General features: G+C 33.2%; 1 pseudogene; it reads left to right on the top strand.

Moving 5' to 3' along the window:
• Nucleotides 1–15,894: 15,894 nt before the first annotated feature.
• LOC149187733 (organic cation/carnitine transporter 4 pseudogene) lies at nucleotides 15,895–16,770 on the top strand (annotated as a pseudogene).
• Nucleotides 16,771–22,568: the final 5,798 nt, after the last annotated feature.

Genomic DNA, 22,568 nt, shown 5'->3' with positions numbered 1-22,568 from the left:
AACCATTCCCTTATTCTTCTGATTATATTACATCTCAACATAATTATTGTTAAAAATAAATTTAAAGATAGAAACAATAATAATAACAACAGCACTTTCAAGTCGTTTTCCCATATTATAATGGAGTTGTTTATAATGCGATTTTTTGGAGATTTCGGTGACGGAATCCGGCGGAAGAAATTGAGGTTAAATCTTGATTTGTTGCAGTTAAAATGGTTTTTTAACTCCATATTTGGATTCAGCACCCTGGAAAACTTCTGGGACGCTTTCATTGTGCAGAAACTAGCTATCAAACTTGCGATTCCAATAAATTCCTGCCGGATTTCGACCGGAAAAACCCGCCAGAAAGACTTTCAAAAAATCGCATTATAGACAACTGCTATTATAATTTTAATAAATTTAATTAAATAAGACCTTGATTCATAAATGCCAGCCGCATGTTAGTGTGTTTACATTTGCAAAACATTTTCTTAAAAAATACGGACACCCATTTAAACGGTTATTAAATATTCACGTATCCACGTGGAGAGCTGGCCATTTGTCGTTGACACGTTGATTAATTACCTCCCAAAATAATACAAACCATAGGATGGATAGAGTACAAATTGGATTGCATAGCGACTACTCACCCAAACTGATTTTGTTCCCAACTTCAAATGCATGAAGGAAGTCAGGTCATTTGTGACAAACATGTGGACAACTATGTTCATCTCAAGCCTCAAGCATCCAAATGTGTACCATTTATTTTATAATTTTTTTAATAAACTTTAAGATTTATTTGAAAATTTTGTAAATTAATTAAAAGTCAAATAAGTTTGAATAATAACCGATTGTAATAAAATTTGTTTTAACAGACTGTGGCTGCATTTTAGTTTTTTTTTACATTAATACAATTTCTTTAAATAGATGATCAACATTTGAATTGAATTATATATATATATATATATATATATATATAAATATGAAAAAAAAATCATTAAAATTGCTTTTTATTTTCATAAATTGATTTCTGATTAGGATTGATATTATAGTCTTAATTTTACATTTATTACCTGTCTAATTTATTAATAACTTAAAGTCTCCCAATACTTATAAATATTTTTCTATTATTTTTTTCATAAAAATATAAAATTCCTAAAACTTAACTTAATTTCTTATTCCTTTACTAACAACATATTTCAAAAAAATATAATCTGTTCATAAGAAAGAAATAATGTCCCCTCCATTATAAATCTTTATAGCTTTTTGGCATGCCCCTAAGTCAATATGCTTTTTCATAATTAATTATGTGTTCCTTTAATATTATATTTTGTTTTTGATCAAACATTTTTACCTACCTTTAATAACTACCTTGATGTTATGGGCAACTTGTGTAGGAGTCAAATAAGGCCTTAAAATATCAAGTTGATGCAAGAACAAAAAAGAGTAATGAGTTATCAGCGTCAGTAATTGCCTAGCTAACATTTTTCTATGGAGTAATGACTTATAAGCATATGTGGATGTATTAGTTATTTAAGAATATAGACAACAAACAAAGTCAATTGATGCCATTTGTTGTGATTTTTTTTGTTATGAATGATTTTAATGCAAAATAGAAATTTCATTATTTTAATTAAACACTCATCGAATCTTAACTTTTTGAATTCAACTATAAAAATCTCCTACTTCAAAACTTTAACAATTCTATTTGTTTTAACTTTTTACATAAATGCAAGTACTAAGCAGTGACGTTACATGTTACACTTGTTGATATGTATGATCTTTTTCAGATTTCATAACTATAAACATGTTAATATAATAAAAACCTATAAAAAAAAACATCGTCCACTGCATAATGTACTAATGGATCCATGTTTTTGGCCAACCATTATTAAAATCTGTGGTGATTCAGATGTTACATTTAAGAATATACATTAGACAAGGACTCCATGGGTTCACTTAGTAGATCATGTGTTTGAATTTTTTAAATTCATAATCCAATGTGAAATATGTCACTCTGGATGTGCCATGTATAAATTATAAATATATATTAATTATTAGACTCTATGAATGGAACCCAATGCTGTGAAACACCTCACTAATAATATAAAGTATTTTAAGGGCATGCCTGCGATTGATTGGCGTAATTCATTCATGATTGCCAACATACGAAGGGGATGCTAAGTATATCACAATACTTACTGTCGGTAGACAATGCCTTAATAACAATAGCGTAGTCTAAAAAACCCACAAATTATCCTATAAAATAATGGAAATTCCGACAAGATTATGACAAAATTTGGCAGAAATTTTTGAAAATCTGGGTTACAACTGTCAAACTTCAAGGTTTTGGGTGCCTTAGGGGTTCTTGATGGTGTTGAATCCATTTCCACCATCAAAAAAATGATTCAAACACTCCAATATTCTGATTTTTTGAATATTTTTTTACTAGATTTCGGCAAGAAAATTATCGTTCGAGCGAATTTGTGACATCAATATACAATGCCTATCACAATAGAATGAATGAAGGTAAGGGTGGAAGCATATCCGATGTTCTTGTTCTGCCTGTGTATTATGTTTGACCATCGATTGTTGCTTGTTTGTGGTTGTTTCTGAACAAACTACGAGAATAATCTCTGTAATGTTTCGTACTTTCCACTACCTTGTGAGATAGATTCAGTTTTATTTTGTGACATAGATTCAGTTTTATTTTGTTGTCGTTTTTCATTTGAATGTTGCACATATTTTATCTAGATGTTCTTGTCCATTTTCAACCATTCAGATGCGTACATGAAAGTTTTTTTCTTGAGTTGCACAAGATTGATTGCAACTCAATTGTTATCAATGGTGAATTTATAATTTTGAAATATGGTTGACTTAGTAATAAAATACAATACAAAGTTATTACTTTAATTTGTTTGTAGTAACAGAGTACGAACTACCCTAAGCTATAGAAACTATAGGAGTTGTCTATAATGCGACTTTTTGAGATTCCGGTGACGGAATCCGGCGGAAGAAATTGAGATGAAATCATGATTTGTTGCAGTTAAAATGGTTTTTTAACTGCATATTCGGATTCAGCAACCTGAAAAACCCCTAGGACGCTTTGATTGTGCAGAAACTAGCTATCAAACTTACGATTCCAATAAATTGCTGCCGGATTTTCATCGGGAAAAACCGCCAGAAAAGCTTTCAAAAAGTCGCGTTATAGACAACTGCGAAACTATAATCATGAACTTAGTGCACATTAACATTGTAATGGATTTATCATATACATAAATGCAACTGTATTAACTTAATGATCATCATACATTATATTGAATAAGCACAACTGCACAGTGGTACACCAGTTCATTGTGCCGAAGGAGGAGTACATATTAGTAATGATACACTAGTCCATCACGCCCGAGTACAAATTAGTAATGATTATATAATAAGAGAAATAATCCCACAACCAATAAAATCCATGATAAATAAAATAAATTATTAATAAAAAATATTTTGAATTGTTTACCTAATGTTTATTTTAGGGATAAGATTTTAATATATAGTCAATTTAAAAATTAATGCGCAATCAACTTGATATTAAATGTGATATACTTGCTAGCCGCAAGATGATAATAATAATAATAATAATAATTTTAAGTAAAGTTATAATTTAGTTAATTCTTATGATTTTTTTAATTTTAACAATTTGAAAGCTATGATAAAGTAGGTGTTTTGATATTTATTAGCATTTATTAACCATTTAATTTAAATGGTTGCACTAGTTTTTAGTTTATTCAATATTATTTAATATTAACTATAATAGTATCTAATATATAATATTTGTTTTGATATTGTTCTCGGCCAACTTAACTAACAATATAAATTATTGTAAGAAGAGATGGATGGCGCTCTAGAAACCCTTGCGGTAGCTAGGGTTTCGCCATAACCATCCATTTTATGCTTAGTTTGCGTGAATATTTTGTAGATCTATTATGTAGTTTGTTCAATGGAAAATCCCAAGTGATTCAATGAAAAAGACTATTTCCTTTGAAGGTATGGTTGCAAGTAAAGAAAGCTCTTTTTTGGTTCGTATAATTACATGTTGAAATTTGGTTCTCGTCATCTAGTGGTTCAAGAAATTCCTTCCCTTAGTGTTCCCATGGATGAGGAATCTTTCAACTATGAAAAAAAAATTGGAGCAAGGTTTGGTTTGCAGGTTTAATGGGTATTGGTTGCGGCTCACTGATGTGCAGAAATGGATCTCTAAGACATGCAGTCCCCTTTTGACAGATGAACTACATATTTACCCTATGGCATATGGTTTTTCTATTGTGGTTTTCGATAATATAGAAGACAAGAAGGCTTTATACAAATTTGGGTCGTGGTTTTGGGGTAGTGCCTATCTCTTCATGCAACCTTGGACTCCCACTTTGGATATGGTAACAACACCAATCTCTATGACTCTAGTTTGGGTAAGGCTTTCAAACCTTCCCTTGCATTTTGGAATCTTCCACCATTGTCCTTTATTAGGAATGCGTTGGGAAAGCTTTATTGCCATTGCCCTGAAACTGCAACATTTTTCATGACTACTTATGCCGGAATATGTGTGGAGATGGACTTCAACAAGGTTTTTCCCACAAAGATTAATTTGACGGCTCTAAACGATGTTTGGGTCCAAAAGCTTGACTATGAGAATATTTAATTCTAGTGTATAGCATGCTATGAAACAACGCACATAATTAAAAAAGGGCCTAAGAATTTACAAAATAGCAAATATCAGAGAAAAAACTAGAATACCCAAATGGTGAGAAGGATCTCAGAGTGACCATTATATGGTATTCAAAGAGGAAGAGTTTAAGGATAAACAAGAACCAGAAGGAAAGAAGGAAGAAAATACGACCAAAGAAGTTACATCAGTGGCAACAAAAACCAAGTAGGAAAAAATGCATGCCAATGAGGATCCTCCAAACTTAGCGAAAGTGGAAAAGCAACAAACCGTTGTGGAAAACATATACCCTCCTCAATCCACAAGGAATTTTGTTGGGAAATAATCTTCTTGGGCAGATCAAGCAGGTGAGGAAGAATCCAAATTCCACCTAGCAAAGAATAATTCGTTGGAAATAGAAGAAAACATTAGCTAGACTCAAGTTGGGAAGAAAGGAAAAGGCATTTCACCAAGGAAAATTAAGTCAAAACAAAAGTAATGAATAATGGAATGTAAATCTATTTATATATTGGGAGATTTTTGAAGAATTTTTAGTTGGAAAGGGTCTAATTTTTTTATGTCATGGAGAACTCACTTGAGGGTTTGGGTTGAGGTTCTGTGCTCAATTTCAAACTTGCAAGGAAGATTGGAAGATGTAAAGGTTCTGGGCTAGTAACCTGAATTTTTTAATACAAATTCCTACACATTTCTTTCGAAAAAAATAAATATAAAATATTATAATTTAATAATATTACATTCACCATAGTTTAAAAAAATTGATAATATCAAGAGTAACAATAATGATATATAAAAGGATAATATGTAAAAAATGATATATATATATATAGATATAAAAAATGATATATATATATATATATATATATATATATATATATATATATATATATATATATATATTAACAAGCATTTCACTAGGAGCAATTGGTAACTTCGTAGAAATGACTGGTAGAACCAATATTTTATAAATGCCACAAGGGCCAACATGTCTCAGAAGACTTGAACCCACACTACTTGGGACACAATTCATGAACCATACCACTTGAGCTAAGTTCCTTTGGCATAATAATAATATTAATGGTAATAATATATCCTTTTTGTGGGCTAAACAACTACGAGATGATTTGAACCTAAAAAATCACAATTTACATATTACTTCATATCACGACAACCACCAATTGAGCTATATCCATGAGTTTAATGGTAATAATATATTATTACCAATTATTCATACTATTGTCAATTAATTTAATTAAAATAACTTTATTATTAATATTTGTTTGTTTGTTTTGTTTTTTATTTTTCTATGTGGTTCACGTACCCCGATTAGTGACCGGTACTTCCATGGAATATTTGTACTAGGAAGATCCACCCGAAGGGATCACTTCATGTTGGTTCAACTATGGAGCACGACCCCAAGGGTGTCGAGAGAATTGAATCCGTGACCTCTCAATAACAAAGGTACTTTAACGACATGAACTCAACCAATTGAGCTAACCCTTCGGGGTACCCTCATTATTAATGTTACATTATTTAATATTAACTATACTAATATCTAATATTGATATTGATATTGATATTAATATTAATATTGTTCTCCTCTAACTTAATTAATAATATCAATTATTATAATTTTTTGATAATATCAAAACCTTACTACAAACCTATATTCATATCAACCAGTCAATTAATAATAAGATTATTTACAATAATAATATATTATTACTAATTATTATTAATTAATTTAATCAACATAAAATATCTAAATCATAATATATTATGGTGTAGTCTAATTAATAGACGAAATGGTTTTTTTGGTTGGAATATGGAAATACAATTTATAAAGAGATTGTTATTTCTTGTTGTTTAAAATACAATTTTGAATGCATAAATGGATCCAACACCTTGAAAAATCCACGAGGCACTCGATCTTTGCAATTTAAATGACTTAAACTTATGATTTTTAAAAATCTGCACTGGATTTTTGGCAAAATTGATAAGAAAAAAATGCAAAAAAAGGCCATTTCCTTTATTAGTTAGACTATGCGGTATATTATTATATTAAATGTTATTTGCTTTATTTTTATTAAGCCCTTTTTTTGAATATTGTTAAAGCTAGCCTATGGGGTTTTGGATTGACGATGAATGGGTGCACTGTTAAGGCACTCCTTGCAATAGGTCATTGGTTCAAAGCCCCCATAGGTACTTACCTACCAAAAAAAAAAGAAGAATATTGTCAAAGCTTACCTTAATTTTACCTTTTAATTATTAATAGTTTCTTTAATTTAAGTGAAAATTTGGCTTTTTTTGGAATTGGGTCAAATTTTGCCTTAGCTTTACCTTTTTATTTATTAATAACTTTTCTAATATAAGTCAAATTCTATCAATTTTTCTTGAATTTTTTCAACTAGCCCTTATCCTCTCACTCCTTTTAACTTGATTTTACACTCACAAAATTCCAAGAAAACTTAATGTGTCCTTGATGATGGGTGGTGCGTCCAGCCGAAATGTCGGTTGTTTCTTACAATCTACATAGTTGTCTCCACAAAAAATATACCAAACAATAAATACATAATGTATCAAATCACAACCCACGAGGGGTAGCTCAATTGGTGATCACCATGTTAGGAAGTATTATGTAAACCATAAAATCAAGTTTCAAATCCCCCATGGGTCAAATGAACAAAAAAAAATTAATGTTTCAAATCATAGTGAAAACTAAATTAAATATATAATCTTCCCATCATTAAAATGTATGTTAAGTATTTCCCTGATGGGGGTGGATAATGACGAAGGTTGAAGGGCTGGGGGTGAGCTCGACACTCCACCAACAAGCCAATAATTTATAAAGGGGGTGGCGTGGCCAGCCCTCGCCACAGGGGCTTCACTCAATGAACCCCTAACATATCACGTACATTCATGTCATACTAAACAATACCCTTAATTTGACTACATATTGGAAAATACCTCTAAAAATCACATTATTTAACCCCTACCAATACGAGCCCAATACACCTTCCAAATTTAAAAAACCTCTACTTTCACTAGATATTGTAGGTATCCATTTTTTCATGCACATTTTTTATACCCCTTTATATTTTTTCATTAAATTTGAGCTCCATTTTTTATACCTACCAATATAAAAACCCTTTATCCCCTATTATATGCTCAATATATTATGTCATTTTTTCTTCAATATATATCCCCCAATATGAATGCACGTGGTATGGTATTGGTCCCCCAGTGAAGCCCCCATGCCCTCTGCATGCACAAGCATGCAAACCTACTTCATGAAGTAAATATGGTGAGTGACATTTCATTCCTTTGTTTTGGCCTAAATAATTTGTCTCTGAGTCAAAGATTGAGGAAAAATATTGTGCCCCTGCCACAGGGCGGATCTCTCAAGGAAATTGCTAGTGAGGCATAGCCAGACCTTGAAAGTTTAATGATTACCTCGACTAATTTTTCTCTGGTTCCTCTTAGACGTAGTGTGGTGGAGTTTGCTTCCAGCTACATGGTTTTCTCAATCTGGTTGGACGTGAGCCTAGCTTTAGAGCAGTGGAAGACATGGAGACTCATATATGAGTAGAGAGGCAGTGCGTTGTAGACGTTGTTCATTGGAAGTGGTGTGTTCCTTGAGTTTTTGGGTCATTAGCACTCTCTCCATTCCTACAACTCTCAAGATTTGAGTCTTCAACATACACCTTGTCAAGGGTAGTTCTTGTTTCCCTCACTTGTTTTGACAATTCTCATTCTAATGAGTTGAATGGTCTCTGTTTTATGGGTATTATTTTTTTGGCGGGATTATTATTACCTAGCGAGTGGCTTAAAACCAACAATATGATGTTTTCCTAGGTCTGAGACAAATCACCTTCTCCCTCGCTTGCTAATTCTTATTACCCTTGGCTTTTAGACATCTTTCCATTGCATTTTTTCTTTTGACTTGATTTGGTCAATCTTTGCCTCCATTCCCTTGTCCCTGTTAAACTTAGTGTGGACCCCTGGTGTGTGCTCCTTTTGTAAAACATGCCACGTAAGTGTATGCTTAGTCGACATGGAGGGGATGACCGTGGCCCTGGGGTCAAAATCATGCCTAACAATGAGTGAAAAATGCTAGAGACACTTTCTATTTAACTGTCCCTCTTGAAACATGCAACGATATTTGTCACTTTGAATGCCTTGCTGTTATGGACCACCATCCATTTTTAGATTCAAAGATATTAGAGGAGGTCTCTCACTGGGTTCTTGATCTTGGTCATACTAGGGGAAGAATGAAAAAATACCTCAACTCCATATCTCTTCACTAGCAAATGAAAACTTTATTGGGTAGGGTCCTAAAAGAAAAACAAGAGGAAAGGTACACCACCTTTTCTACTTTAGAAGACATCAAACGTGATCAGAGAAATCAATGTGTATGTTTGGAAAGATTGGATACCAAGCTTGAAAATTTAGAGAGCCACCTTCAATGTGAGGTTGACTTTCCAACTCCTCTAAGATCTAATGCCAAAGACCCTGCACTAGTTACCTCCTTAGATTCCTAACTTTCTTCAGTGTCTAATGGTAGTTTTTTGTTTTATAATATTGTAGCATGATGTAGGAGCATCTCTTATTTTATATTTATGTATTTATTTAATTTATAAAATTCTAGATTTTGTGGAGACTTCTAGAAATTGTTGGAGATTAAGTAGTTAAGATAGATTCCTAGAATTGATAGGATTTCTCTCAACTTCCTCCAAATATCCAGGAAGGAGTTTTGTCTTTGAGGAATTCAAGAGATTTCTTCTTCCAAAATAAATAGCCATGTAATTCATTTGTAAACCCAAGTTTGGAGAGAATTTAAATTAATAAATGTTTTTGAACTTAGACTTCTCTGATCCATAATAATTATAATAACATCTTTCGGTAAAAATCACATAAGAGATATTCTCGTTGACGCGTTTCGAACCAGCCAGTGTGGTTCATCTTCAAGACAAGATGAGGAACCAGATCTAGGCATTGAGATAAATAGATGTAGAGAGCTGCTAACTAGCCGTTATGGATAACAACTAGTTTGACTAAGGGTAGGAATTAGAAAAGGTTTTGACCAAAAAAATTAAGGGAATAGAATTTAAAAATAATTTTGATAAAATAATGATATAAAAAGTTATAATTTTGAAAAAATAATATTATATAAAAAGTTATAATATGTTAATAAAATAATTAATTAAAGCTTTTTATAACCCCTTATATAATATTCTAAAAAATATTAATGACTTAATCTTAATGTTATAATTACGCCGTAAGGCGTTCCCTCTGAGAGGAACTCCCCTGCGTGTCACGGTGTCTCGTTATGGACCCTTAGATCGATTGTTAGACGATGGAATAAACTCCAACCATTAGATCATCCGCCTTTTTTAGAAACCAAGCGTCAGCGAAGAGAGGCCAAGCGTCGTGTGTTTTCTTATTAACGTTTTATTTCCTTTATGTTTTCTTGTTTGGTATTTTTGTTTTATTGGACTCTGATTCCGAGAAGGTTGGTTTTATTAGACTCTGGTTCTGTGACCAGAGGAGAAATTAACGTTTTATTTCCTTTATGTTTTCTTGTTTGGTATTTTTGTTTTATTGGACTCTGATTCCGAGAAGGTTGGTTTTATTAGACTCTGGTTCTGTGACCAGAGGAGAAACTATGTGAGGAATGGGTTCCGAGAAAATATGTGAGGAGTGCGGCAGGCATTAAACGATTGGCATCAGCATCCCAGGAGATGAGGTATTGACTGTTAATTTCTTTTCATATTTCAATCTGTAGATGTCAATACAATTATTGATAAATGTGCATTTTAGATTTATTTACTTGAGGTATTTGTTGTTGATAATATTTAAATTTTACAGAGGTAAATATGTATTTTTAAAACGATTTATTGTATGGTCAGAGCACAAAAATATACGGAGCCTATTTTTTTAATTTGAAGTATAGATATACAGATCTAGATCCAGGCCTGGGAAGACAGAATCCTGATGTGAAATAAGCCTACCTATACCTATAGGGAGTAAGCCTGAGCCCAGTTTCTTTTGGTATATAAGGTTATTTCATCATTTTGAATTTCTTTTGGTATATAAGGTTATTTCATCATCTTGAGTTTTGTGCCGATGGACTAGACGGAACAGATTTAAGTTAAATCTTATAAAACCCGGTTCAAATGCTTTTTCCATCATCAGATTATTTAATTCCAATGTTTTTTTCAACGTTCCCCAGATTGTTTCACATTCAAATACACCCCTGTAAATATGCAAAGCCATAATAGGGTTCAATGCTTGCTGACAATTATTCAGGATTTGTAATTCCTCTTGTTAGCTACTTGATAACCGATATTTGGGTGGGTTCGCCTCTCCTTGGAGTGAAAGAAATTGGAATCGGTTGCTTCCTTCACCCAGCCAACAATCAGAGAAGAAGTCCTTTTAGTAATATAATATAAGGGTGGGGTTTATTTGATTCTTAGAATCATTTACCATCCCTTGTCATTTAGATTCTGGTTATTGTTATTATTATTTAAATGTCTAGAAGTAGATTTTTGGTTGTTTTGTTTTTCACCTCACGGTTCTTAATCATTTCTTAGCATTGTTGGTGTTGTTTTTCTTAATTTTATTTTATTTTATTCAAAATTAAAATAATAAAATGTTTTCTAATTATCATACTACACAATTATTGACTCTTGAATTGATTCTTGAAATGTGTTGACAGGGTTACGGAGGATGAGGATGATTCAATTTATTATTTTTATTTTCTTTGTAAATTACATCATTATTTATAAACACTCAAACACCATATCAATGAAATTAGTATTTCCTTTCTTTTTAAAGAGGAGCTTACCCCCTATCAAGCCTTCAAGATAGCTATGCCCATGGTTATCTATGAAGAATTCCTTTTGTGATTATGTTACTTGAGGATTCTTGTTTTCAATTATGCCTTTATTTGTTTGTTACAACAAACTTATATTTTGTGTTTTGGAATGTAATAATAATTTACAATAATGATATTTGTTCCAATAAATTCAATATTTTGTGGCAATAATTTTGATTTTTTTTAATTTAATGGTTGTAAGGTTATAGTTAATGGTTGTAAGGTTAGTTTATTTTTTGTATTCTTGTTTGTGAGTGTACAATGATTTTACAAGTAGATAATATTCACCTGTTAAATTATTGGAATGTTGTATTATAACTTGTTAAAAATAAATTGATGTTCAATTGAATAAAATTTGATTTTTTTGACAAATATTATTTCTTTAATAACTTCCTTTAAATCTATTTTTAAAGCATTTCTTAATTGATATTTCATAGTTTTGTTGGAGTTTATCATTTGTTTCACGAACAATAATATCACATTGTTTTTTTAATCAATATTTTTTATTATTATAGTACCACTAAAACTTATGAATTCTATATTTGATACTCACATATTTTCATAATTACACTAAAATAATATGTATTTCAGCAACACAAATAATTGTGATATCACAAATGACTATGATCATGAATTTTATCTATAACAATTTTTTATTATATTTAAAAAATATAACGCAAAACTAGCATAAATTGAAAAAGAAATATGTTTTTAAAATATACTAGTCAAGTTCATTTTATATGATATAATATCAAATATTTCTATTTTTATTTTTTATTAAGTGATTGATAATGATTTTGGCCAATATCAATGTAAGAATTATAATTCAATGTCATATTCTTCACCTTTTTATATTCAATTTACTAAAATATCTGTTTTGCAATTATTATCAAACATATTCATTTCAAAACATATGTAAAAATTATAATTCAATATCATATTATTCACCTTTTTATATTCAATTTACAAAAATATATGTGTTTTTCAATTATTATCAATCATATTCATTTCAAAAGATAACTATCAAGTACAAATATTTATTTTTTCTTTTTATATTTATGTTAAATTTAACAAAATTAACTTTTGCAATCATATATTTATTTTTCAAATATATAAGTATTGTTGATTATTTTTATTTGAATTAATATTTATGTTTCCTAACAAGTATTATCACCCAACATATATTTCAAAAATATAAATAAATATTAGACAATTATAATATTTTTAAAATATGTCACAAATAAATATAAATACACTAAAGATCACAAGCTTTCATATTTGCATTTAATTAACAGATATTTCAACTATACATATAATAATAACATCATAAGTAACCATAATCATGAATTAAGCTTTCATATTTGAATTTACTTAATAGATATTTCAACTATACATATAACAATAACATCATAAGTACTATAATCATGAATTATTTGTAAACTTAATCATTTGTACATTGATTTTTAACGATTATCATTAGAAGATATATATTTCAAAAACATAAGTATGACACGACACCCTTATAATATTTTTACGCCGTAAGGCGTTCCCTCTGAGAGGAACTCCCCTCCGTGCCGCGGTGTCTCGTTATGGGCCCTTAGATCGATTGTTAGACGATGAAATAAACTCCAACCATTAGATCATCGGCCTTTTTAGAAACCAAGCGTCAGCGAAGAGAGGCCAAGCAATCTTATCTTTGTTAATTGCACTGGAAAGAGCTTGAGCAATAATGCTCTGCCCAACCAGTTCCTCGAAAGACTTGGGACTGTACTTTTGACTCAAGCTTCTATTCACTAACATGTTTTCGTTAGTCCTCATCTGTAAGGATTCCTCCTCTGTCTCATATTCACTAATCCCTGACTTTCTGGTCCTGTGATGAGTTTTGATAGTAAAACAAGTTCGAAGCTTTCTTCTTTGCAAGTATTAGCGGGAGAACTAATCAATGAAAAATCATCTTCATCTGCAGGCAGTGTAAACTCATGGAAGGAATTCAGAGCTGCAGGATGGTTTTCATCGGTAAATCCCTGGTATATTTTGAATGATCTTGAAGATGTAGATTTGCTCTTTCCAGCAACAAGTTTTCTTTTCTGAAAGTACTTGGGATTTTTTCGGTTGCTTTTCCTTCTATGATATTTGAGTGCACCTTCAGCATCGAGATCCTCTACCAGAGTACTTCCACCAACAAATTCTCTTTTTGAACTCTTAATATTTTGTATGATTTTCTGTACTGTATCATGTATGCTGTTTTTTTCAGAAGTTGTCAAGTTGGTATCAGACACTTTTCCTTCTTGTAAGGCCATGGAACTCATTTATATTGAAGCAGTTAAAGATAATTTTGCATAGGTTATTCACATTAAGGACTGTAGCCTTTCAATTGTTCATCACAGAACAACATTATCAGAATTCAGTCACAAGTCTGGTGTCGAGATAAATTTGCCACGTCACCTGATTTTTCAAATACAAAAACAGATATCTTAGAATACCCAAAATAGGAAAGCTTATTTCCATTCCAAAATCTACTGTGCTTTTTGGCTTCTCTAAGCTCAGGTTTCTACTTTATGCCTGCAAGTTTCCTCATTCACTCAGTTTTATCTACGTTAAGATACCCATGAGTTCATGGACTCTCATTATGATGTTTCGATCTATTAATTCGTCGCAGAAATCCATCTTGTTTTATCTTACTTAGTGGTACAATTCCATCTTTACTTCGTAAAACTCCTGGATGTACCAATTTCAATGATTTTGAATAATTAAGACTGACACATCAAGGAGTTCTGGTTCAAAATCTCTCAAGTTAGACTCAGTTTCAGAATTCCAAGTCATATAATACGCACACCTAAACAGTTTAAAAGCATTAAAGTTTTATCGGAAATTTAAGGTTGAAAAGGCTTTCTGATGAGACTCTAGCTTTAGGAAAATCTGTGCGAAGATAGAATTTCAGTGCCATGGATGGAGAAAGTCAAAGTTATCCTCTACCGCCAGCTTAGATGCCATCAAATATTCCAAAAATTGAGGACTTCCTGTGAAAGTTCACGCTTTCCCTTCATCATTAATAGAGCAAGCAGCAAGAGCTTATCATTTCCCATGCACATGTACATATTATTCATAATGATCCCTATCCATGATTAATACATAGCAGTTACGATGACTCTACCACTCAATATAACTTCCAATTGCAGGGAACAGCACTAAGAAAAGAAAAGAAAAAAACCCTGCAACACAGAAATTGGACGAAAAATTCTATTATCTATAATAAACTCTTTGTGAGTTCATAACACAAAGATTATCCTTGAAATGAGAAAAAACCAATAACTTCCCTTTTTGATTCGGAAAGAGTAGGCAGGTTGCTTACTTGAATTTTGAATTTGAATGATGATATTCTCAAAATCAATGCCCAAGCCAACACCATTGAATTATAATTGCTAATGTGACTAACTATATATATATATATATATATATATTTATAGCACGATTTCCATCTCTACGACTTAATATAAGATTTGGAAATGGTGGCCATCAACTACTCCATCACCATTAGCAGGCCTGCATTTAATAACATTCAAATTAAATTTTGTGCAGGCCTAATGGAGTCATGCAGTTTAAATAAACAAGAGAGAACTCTTGTTAAATTAATTAATAGAAAATGCTGGTTGGTGGCAGAATGCAAGGTCATTTTAAGATCAGGAAGGTGACTTTCGTTGTATTGTGGATTTGTGTTGGTTTATTAATCACTTATTCTGATTCATATATGTTGATCTCATTATCTATATGATCCGAATATAAAAAGCAGAGGATTCCTGAGAATAGAGAATATATTCATTAGTTTATAATTTATGTTCTAGCATTATTTGGCTAGCTGACCAAGTCATTTGGACATGGCTTTGCCCTGGTTGCAGGTATTCTTCAAATTGATCCACTAGTGCAAGTGTTTATCATAGATCTCCACAAAAACAGTGAAGTGTTTATCATAGATCTTTATCATAGATCTCCACAAAAACAGTGAAGTGTTTATCATAGATCTTCACAAAAACTATTAACAGTTAATCCATATGGATATAATTTCGAAAACAGTTTGGGATACAAAATTCAATTCATTACGCCGTAAGGCGTTTCCCTTTGAAATGAATTGCCCCAGCCGATGCCGTGTCTTATTGTTGACCGAGTTTGGGATACAAAATTCAATTCATTACGCCGTAAGGCGTTTCCCTTTGAAACAAATTGCCCCAGCCGATGCCGTGTCTTATTGTTGACCGTAGATTTGTGGTGTTAGACGATTGAAGGAAGTTTGGTCGTTGATCCTCACACTGTCCTTTTGTCTCCCAACCCAATGGCCTCTGTGTCTTCTGAGTTATTGTTCGGGCGGTGGCAGATTAAGCATTTCTTGCTGTCGAGCCTCGCACGGACACTGGAGGCCTTTCCTACGATGGTCATGATTTTCGCCGACTATGAACCCCATTGGCATTGCAATGGAGGGAAAACCCCAGAGGATTTCCTTTCCGTGAAGCCAAGGATCGAATCCTGCAGCGCGACGGGATCTATATGCTCCATGGACCGGGCCTCATGGGACTGGGACGGAGGCCCGGGGTTTCGATGGTCTGCAGATGGGATCTCGTCTGCGGCCATAAATACAAAGTTGGGTTTCTGCAGTCTGCGTTCTTTGTCAGGTGTTTGCTCGGTAATTGATATTTTCAGCCCCTGTGCGCTTTTATATCTGACGGGTGATCGCCATTAAGATTTTCTTTCAGTTTCTGATTTATTTTTTGATACAGGTGCAGGGATATCTGGGCATCTATCGGATTCTTCGCTGGGGCGTGAGGGTGTCCTGAAGTTGGTCTGCATCTGCAATGCCATTTTTGGTTTCTTGACGGCAATGTCGCCGAATTTCTGGGTTTATTTAATTCTCCGTCTATTGACGAGAATTAGCAATGGTGGCCTGGGGTTGTCGTCATTCGTCTTGGCGACGGAAGCCGTCGGACCGTCCAAGAGAGCACCGGTTGGCATGTCGACTTTCTACTTCTTTTCTCTCGGCATAGCAGTGCTGCTGGCTCTGTCCTACTTTTCCGGCAACTGGAGATATTTGTACGTCGCGGGTTCGATTCCCTCGGCCGTGTATTGCATCTTCGTTCTGCCATTCGTTTGGGAGTCCCCGCGGTGGTACCTGGTGAAGGGCAGGCTGAAAGAAGCCATGGGCATCATGAGATAATAATCATCATCCCTCCATGATTCACATTATAGAAATAATAATTGACATTATCCACATACACAACTCTTGTGATGCATCTTTCTCATATGCTCAGGTCATTTTTTGAAATAAGTGTACTCATCCAATGATGGAGACTCAACACGCATGAGGTACATTAGTCATTTATTCATAAGAATATTTTTCATTTAGTATATTGGGATGTAAAGATTGTGGGTTGAAGTTGGAAATGAATCATGATGCTTGGAAGTTATACTTGTTGCATTATTTCATTTTTGTGGTTATATCCTCCTTCTAGTGAAGTGTAACCATATAGGGACTTGTCCAACCTCATTAAGAATAATAAGCCTAAATAAATTAAAATAGAGTGGCTATATCATTTCATACTCAACACCTTCCATGCATCCCTTTTTTCCATTCTCCTGTCTTTTAACTTACTTAGTGTCATTAGTTTGCAAGTTTCTTACTTGTCTCATTAAACCGATCGAGTATGATGTGTAAGGGTGTCCCTCCATCATCAAAGTTGAAATTTTGCTCATATCCACCAAAATAAAATAAAAAATAAAACTTTACAAAAACAAAATAAAAAAAATAACCACACAAAACATTAAAATAATATTTGTTAAATAAATTAAATCCCTCTAAACTCATGTTAGATTTATATTTAAAATAAATCTAAATTAATTCTATTGGAAAAAATGGTGTCCATTTTCCCTGCCGTTCAACCTCGCACTTTATTTCATTTCATAAAAAATGAACACCACTCCATTCAAGTACAGCCTTTGACATGTTACAAAAATTGAAAGATCCATATAACCAGCATCCATATGCTCTTAATCCGTGCTGCTATGAAGCCTTCACATGGGTCCCCTCGACCTAAAATTATTTAATGAGAAAGTTCAAAGGGGAGGTGCATTTTCGACCGGGCTCGCCTTTTAACAACCTGCAGATCCTCACTTGATTGTCCGAGCTGCACTAATTTGTTTATCCTGTCACACAAAAATTCTGTTTTCAATGACAAATTTTACAAGTAATAATAATTTTTTAAGATACAGTGAGCGCTTACAATGATTCATTGCATGGTTTAACGACGTTTTAGGAGCTAGCCATGGGAGATTTCAGAAGACTATGCTGCTGCTGATGCCTAGAGAGGTTTGTCTATTTTGTTCATGTGTGAAGTCTCGAGGAGACTGCATTTGTAGTTGGGACACTGTTGCCTGCACCTTAAAGGCCTGCTGAGACCTTCATAAACAAAGTTACATTCAAATCAAGCATGCCAACCGAGCCAACATACTAAATAAGTAGCTTCCACTAGGTATTTAGTCATATATTCTCTGTTTGATATGTGCTTATTTATTTTTTATTTTTCAACTTGAAAGGGTGTACCTAATGTCTGTGCATATCCTTCTTACTTCCAGAACACCTAGAATAGGTTACATCATTTGCATTATCAAAAGTAGAATCACAACACACGCAAACAAATACATACGCCCACCAAGCACAAGAAAATAGTGTGATGGCTATCAACTTTACATACGCCCACCAAGCACAAGAAAATAGTGTGATGGCTATCAACTTTTTTAAATCAAACTTGCAATAATCTCAATAATAAATCTAATGTTCTTTAGAGAAGACCTGCTACTCTAGTTTTTGTTGGGTTTCGTACAATTTATAGTGTATCATAAGGAAATACATTTCTTGAAGGGATTGCATCAGAAGTCTCAACGGACCTTTGAGCATTTTTGTAGGGGTTTATGTTATCCAATCATTAAAATTTTTGATAAAATTAGTCTGGACTATCCACATGCCTATTTTTTTCAATAAATTTGAAGAAGTGCATGTTTTTGCTTTAATAATATGTATACTCCTAAATTTTCTGAACTGTAGTTTTGTGGGCCAATTGTTTTCTGTATTGTACGGTATCCACATTTGAATTCAGATTCTATCTTGATAACTATCATTTCTTAGTATGTTTTTATGAATATATTGCATTGTAAGTGTTCTCTCTTCTTACATTGGACAAGAGAATACGACTGTCTTTGACAATGTGAAGTTGTGGAAGATGCAAAACTTCCCTTGCTTTACATGAGCCAACTTGACCTTCAATAGAAATGTTGTTGAACACAATGAGAAGTTTCATGCTTCTTTAGAGAGCATCCCGAAAGGCTTGTGTAATTCCTGCTTTGTTTTGGTTGATGCCTTGCTGAGGAATCATTGAGACTCATCATGGTTTTGTGGTCCAATCAGAACCTATTCAATACTCACCTTCGTTGACTATATTAGTCGAACACAAACCCTGTCAAAACTCTCAAGCCAGTAGGGCTCCGACACAATGTTAGTTCCTCAATATGGTGATCAAAGTCTGTCTTCAACATTACAATTGTCTTCACGCATCCTTTTTCTAAATGAATCTATATTACATGCGCTTGAAGAACTAGCTTTAAAGTCTCTATTCTCAGGCAATGTTCAGGTCTAAGTTCATGTAGGCAATTCTATGTTGAAATTATACTTGCATACCAGAATCTTATATTGGCGGAAGACCGTTACTCAAATGTCTGCCAAAAAGAGAACCCATTTTGACACACCACCTATGCAGAGGAAGAAGCTTCACAAGTGTTTGGGCTCCTTTTCTCTATCATGGTTGGGGAAGTAGCCAAGAGTAAATATCTCTACAGGCATGAAGTCCAATAAAAATAATGTATAAGACATATTTGACAACCAACAATTGCATCTAAAATGAAAAATATGTTCTCGGCCTTTCAGAAAATGTGGAGTCTAGCAGAATGTGAGGCCGTCATTATCATTGAAATTCCAACTAGATATGAATCTTTCAGTCTTATGGTATTATGGGACAATAACATCACTGATATATGAACTATATATCAAGCTTTTAATCCTAAAATATAAGTGATGGATGCTTCATTACAAAGCCTAGAAGCCTTCTTTCAAATGTAACAATTGGATGATGCACAGAAGTTGATGCTAATAGAAGTCCGTATGGAGTGACCAACCCATAACATGGTGGTGGGCTCTTGTACGAGAAGCCTTCTTTCAAATATAACAACTGAATGATGCACAGAAGTTGATGCTAAAAGAAGTCAGTATGGAGCGACCAACCCTTAACATGGTGGTGGGCTCTTGTACGAGACTTAGTCAACTCAAATTCACCTCCTACACAAACTTTGATATGCTTCAAGCAAGAAATGCAAGATAGGTTATACCTGAAGGGGAGAGTAGAGGAAATCATGAAGCAATGGATTCATGTAAGGCAAGTACCTAGTCAAAGGCATCAAACAATATTTTTGATGGCTTCAAGTCCATGGTGACGAATTGGAAGTTCCTCGACTCACTTCTCAGAGGACTCTCAACCAAAATATCCAAAGAAAAATGGACTTGCTTAGTATAAATGCTTTGGAGAATGCTTTACAAGTAGCTTTCGAGTTTGAGGCCAAAGCTTCAGAAGAAAATGTACTAAGCCTCCACCAACTAAAGTAAGGTTCTCGAAGCCTTATCTTTTAGAACCGTCTCTATTAGTAACTCAGAGCAACCTTTAAATCAGGGAAATGATTACACAATAGATAAAATTGGCTAGCGCTTATAAAAAATTCCATCCAGCCAGATAGTCGATGCTCAATCCTACTTTATATTTTCTAAGTGCAACCAATAACTCCACGAGGATAACATGATCCCTATTTAGCAAATACACCCCCTGCCTGCTCAAATGGTTGGTACCTATAATCATAGCCCTGTATGGATAAAAATGATGACTACGAGTTACATTGGCTCTATACATTGATGGCAGTTTCTTTAGCTTTGCCAACAATCATTGTACTCTAGTATAGACTAAATGGACACTGGAATTTCCGTTATCCAGAAGATCGAATCTTACCCAAGGAATTCACAAAAGTTGTTACCAACCCACAACTGGTTGAAAATAATCTCCATCATCATAACCAACTTTATGCCCATAATATGCACAAATGGTAACACATGATACATCTCCCAAACCAACGGAGTCCAACTAAAGTCTAATCCGAGATCCTCCATTCTCAACACTTTATACATAAAAAAACTTGTTTGTAATCGACCTCTCTTTGCACTTTTTGGGGCAATTGCTAGTTATATTAAGTTACTTGAAAAATCGGTCTCCTACAATGTATTTTAGGTATTAGAGGAGGGAAATGGTTATTTCCATTAATTGAGGAATCATTTCGGCAATTTCAGTCTTGTAGAAAAGATTTGTGTTGGTTCAACCTGGGCTCGAAACTTTTTTGTTGTCATCTAATTAATGAATTCATTAGGTTGACCATAGCAAAATATCCATTTTCAGAATACACATTATCGTCCACCCTTGCTTTCAACAATGCCCATTCAACATGTCGCTATTCTTCCCCACTCTATGCCTTACCACTCTATGCCTTACGACGTTTCCTTTGCAACATAAGGTGCAAATGCTAGTTATTAAATAATTTTAAGATTCATAAATTTAGATACTATTAATGAATATTATATGAATATTATATAATGGATGAATTATGCACTGGACAAGCATGAATGTTGAGTGGACAAGCTGCATGAATCTATTTGACGCGATTGAAGTCGAGTTTAAACAACATTGAGGGAGCCTGCACTCTGCAGGAATATTGTTGTGTGGAATATATTTGGGGAGACCAGCATTGAACCTAGCATAAACATTGAATAACTGCATAGTTGGCTACTAAAGAGTTTCACGTTGCCTGAAATATAAAAAATAAAAAAGGGAAAATATAACTTTCACGTTGAAGTGGAAAAATATACAAGTGGAGATTGTAAGCCGGAATTTTATATGATTGAAATTCTTGTATGATTGTTGGTATTCCAATATAAAGGCAATTTATAATACTTTATTATTATTTAAAAAAAATTCATTAAACTATATCTATTCTTTTATTCTTTTAAAAAGATATTATAACACATTCTTTCAATCTGTTTCACATAAAATTTTCCCATACCTTTTGAAACTTGTTTCAATTTGTTTGTTTGTTTCACAAAAAAATGGAATCTCTCCACCAAAATTTCAATTGGTTTCACATAAAATTTTCCCGATACCTACTTTTTCATTTCCGGCTATTATTTTAAAAAATTCATAGAACTATTTATTTTAAGGTATTTTGATCATTTATTAAAGGATAATTCAAGGAATTATTGCCTTTATTTTATTAAAAGATGGCAGATAGAGTTAGAGGAACAAGGGGAGTTGGAATTGACTGAGGAAGACCAGCTGCCAATCAAGTCTTACTCAATGAAGTAAGACATATTTGAATGAGATTAGATGCATTGGAGACAACACGCAGAAGAGACATTGACATTGGTGATATCAGCGAAGTAAAAGCAACCTCGGAAGAAGAAGCTGAAGTTAAAGAAGAAACTCCAAAAGAGAAAATGGTCAAGATGATCACAGGATTAATCAGCAAGCCGGGATTGGAAGTGCCTATATACGGAGGAAACTTAAACCCTGAAGAACTAATCGATTGGATCAGTGCCCTTGATAAATATTTCGACTATGAAAATGTAGCTAAAGATAATAAAGTTAAGTTCGTGGTGACCAAATTAAAAGGACATGCTGCACTATGGTGGGATAACGTACAAGCTGAGCGGAGAAATAAAGGAAAAGGGAAGATCACTAGTTGGGATTGCCAAGCTCAAAGGTAAATTTCTTCCTCAAGATTATCAGTTAAATCTTTTTCGACAGATGCAAAATATCAAGTAGAAATTCATGTTTGTAAAATAATATACATAAGAATTTTATAAATTAAGTATAA

This window comes from Pinus tabuliformis, chromosome 3_1, assembly GCF_031772625.1.
Source record: "Pinus tabuliformis cultivar Carrire ecotype Pingquan chromosome 3_1, CPIR1, whole genome shotgun sequence".
Taxonomy (NCBI): Eukaryota; Viridiplantae; Streptophyta; class Pinopsida; order Pinales; family Pinaceae; genus Pinus; species Pinus tabuliformis.
This window is presented reverse-complemented; position numbering and strand designations above follow the sequence as displayed.